The sequence below is a fragment of the Sapajus apella genome, unplaced genomic scaffold (assembly GCF_009761245.1).
Source record: "Sapajus apella isolate SASKATOON/1434 unplaced genomic scaffold, GSC_monkey_1.0 scaffold28, whole genome shotgun sequence".
Lineage (NCBI taxonomy): Eukaryota > Metazoa > Chordata > Mammalia > Primates > Cebidae > Sapajus > Sapajus apella.
The window spans coordinates 20,720,109-20,723,321 of record NW_022436968.1 but is presented as its reverse complement, the minus strand read 5'-3'; the positions used below and the strand labels follow the sequence as shown (position 1 = coordinate 20,723,321).

Sequence of the window (3,213 nt, the reverse complement as noted above, 5' to 3'; positions counted from 1 at the left end):
GCTTGACGTCTCCAGAGTGAATCTGGATTCTGCTCAAGAATAAAACTGGTAAGAATCAACAGATAATCCAGAAGGTTAATAGTACCTGCGGTGCTTAGCTAATGTGATCATTCTTGGATCCTACCACGGGCCTACAAATCAAAATCTCTAGAGATAGGGGTCATAAGTTTGCTTTTCTTTCTTTCTTATAACCAGCAGCCCCAGGTGATTCTTCTAGTCACTAAAACTGAGAATAGTCCTGGACTATATACAAAGCCTTGGCAGGAGTGTCACAGATGTGCTGTGAGACATAACTGGAGTATGACTAAGAGAACTGAGATGTAATAAACGGTATTAGCACCTCAGAAGAGGCCAGGCGCTGTGGCTCATGTCTGTAATCCCAACACTTAAGGAAACAAAAGAGGGAGGATTTCTTGATCCCAGGAGTTTGAGCCTGGGCAACATAGCAAGACCCCATTCTCCACAAAAAGGTTAAAAAAAAAATTGCACATCAGAAAAAAGGATGTAGATACAGAAGAAGGAAGATATTGGATTTAGGAAAAGGAAATCCAAAGACCAAAATTTGGGGAGTGTTTTGTTGTTGTTGTTGGTTGGTTTGTTTTGAGACTAAGTTTCACTCTTGTCCAGGCTGGAGTGCCGTGGCATGATCTCGGCTCACTGCCACCTCTGCCCGCCAGGTTCAAGCAATTCTCCTGCCTCAGTCTCCCAAGTAGCTGTGATTAAAGGTGCCTGCCACCAGACCTGGCTACTTTTTTGTATTTTTAGTAGAGACAGGGTTTCATCATGTTGGCCAGGCTGGTCTTGTACTCCTGACCTCAAGTGATCTGCATTCCTTAGCCTCCCAAAGTGCTGGTATTACAGACGTGAGCCACTGCACCTGGCCGAGGAGTGTTTTTCCACTCCTGTCTGAGGAAAAAAGACTTAGATCTAGAGATTACAAATAATGTGGTCACTAGTGAGGGTTATAAGGTAATTTGTCAAGCTTCACAATGTGAACTAGTCCTCAAAACCATCTGGATTAGTCTGCTAGGGCTGACATCACAAACTGCCATAAGCTGGGTGGCTTAAACAATTTACTGTCTCACAGTTCTGGAAGCCAAAAGTCTGAGATGAAGGTGGCAGCAGGACTGGTTCCTGCTGAGGCCTGTAAGGAAGAATCTGTCCCATAATACCTCTCCTCTAGATTCCAGTGCTTTGCTGCTGTCTTTGACATTCCTTGGCTTATGGACGCATCATCCCAATCTTTGTCTTTGTCTTTCCATGGTGTTCTCCCTCTGCGTATGTCTGTGTCCAGATTTTCCCTTTGTATAAAGACACCAATCATATTGGATTAGGGGCTCGCCTAATCCACTATGACCTCATCTTAACTACAGTTGACTCTTGAATAACGCAGGTTTGAACTGCATGGGCTCCACTTATAAACGATTTTTTTCTTTTTCAAGGAAAATTTGTATTGTTTTAATTTTTATGCACCGAAAACTCTACAGTGTACATTTAACCCAGTTTAGTGGCAAGTTCTTTAGCCTTTGCCTTTTTGAGCTTGGCGTTGCGAGCCACAGACTTGGGACCCAGGATGTTGCCTCCCCAGTGACCGCAGATCTCATCATACCTGTCATTGTAATTGTTCTGGATAGCTTCCACCAGCTTAGCCAAAGCACCTTTGTCTTCCGAGTTAACCTGTGTGAAGGTGACAGTGGTGTAGGTCTTCCTGTGGACTAGATGTCCCAATCTTGCCTTCCCCTTGATAATGCAGTAAGGGACTCCCATTTTATGACACAGGGCAGGCAGGATGACAACCAGCTCAATGGGATCCACGGTCGTGTGTAATCACCACCAGCTGAGCTTTCTTGTTCTCCACCAAGGTGGTCACGGTGTTAACTCCTGCTCGAAGGACAGGTGTTCTCTTTGTGGGGATGTCCCCTTTACCAGCAGCTTTCTTCTTGGCCCGGGCCAACAGCCTCTGCTGCTTCTCTTGCTTTGTCTCTGGTCTATACTCGTGGGCCAGCTTAAGCAGCTGAGTAGCTGTTTGTCGGTCCAGGACCTGGGTGAACTGGTTAATTGCAGGAGGCACTTTCAGCCGCTATAGAGGATGGTTCTCTGCAGCTGCAACCTGACATAGCGGGGGCCATTTCACAAAGCCGGTGAGGTCTCTTTTGGGCTGGATGTCCTGTCCAATGCCAAAATTCTTAGGCCTTTTCTCAAACAGGGGATTCACCACTTTCTTGGCCTCCTGCTTCTTCACAACAGAAGGGGCCGGAGCCACCTTCTTCCCCTTCGCCTTCTTTCCTTTCAGCATTTTGGGTGGCAGGAGGAGAAAAAAAGGCTTTTTTTTTTTTTGAGACAGAGTCTCGCTCTGTCAATCCAAGCTGGAGTGCAATGAAGCAGTCTTGGCTCACTGCAACCTCTGCCTCCTGGGTTCAAGCGATTCTCCTGCCTCACCCTCCCAAGTAGCTGGGACTACAGGTGCATGCCACCACACCCCACTAATTTTTGTATTCTTAGTAGAGATGGGGTTTTCACCATGTTGGCCAGGATGGTCTTGATCTCCTGACCTCATGATCCACCCGCCTCAGCCTCCCAAAATGCTGGGATTACAGATGTGAGCCACTGCGCCTGGCCAGATTTTTTTTTTCAATAAATATATTGGAAAATTTTTTTTGGAAATTTGTGACAAGTGTATTTATAAAATATATGTACATACCAGTCTATTTTATCACTGCCATAAAATATACACAAATTATAAAAAGTTAAAATGTATTAAAACTTATACAAACACAGGTTGTATGGGGAGCCATTCAAAGTTGAGAGAAATGTAAGCAAATATAAAGATGCAGTATTAAATCACTACTGCATAAAATTAACTGTAGTAATATTGTACGACTGTAATAATTTCACAGCCACTTCCTGTTGTTATTGTATCGAGCTTAGTGTTCTCAGCATCCACTTAAAATGCCATGTGATGCTCATCATCTCCGCATGAGCGGTTCATCTCTCCAGTAAATTGCATATCACAGTAAAAAGTGATCTCTGTCAGTTCTCACATATTTTTCATTGTGTTTAGTGCAATACTATAAACCTTGACTAACACCATGGGACCTATACAAAGTGCCACTAGTGATGCTGGAAGTGATCCCAAGAAGCAGAGAAAAGTCATGAGTTTACAGCAAAAAGCCGAATTGCTTGATATGTACTATAGACTGAAGTATGCAGTTG

At 44.2% G+C, this 3,213-nt stretch overlaps 1 pseudogene; it reads right to left on the bottom strand.

Annotated features, from left to right (window-relative positions):
* Positions 1-1,396: 1,396 nt before the first annotated feature.
* LOC116561151 lies at positions 1,397-2,296 on the bottom strand (annotated as a pseudogene).
* Between the last annotated feature and the right edge of the window lie 917 nt (positions 2,297-3,213).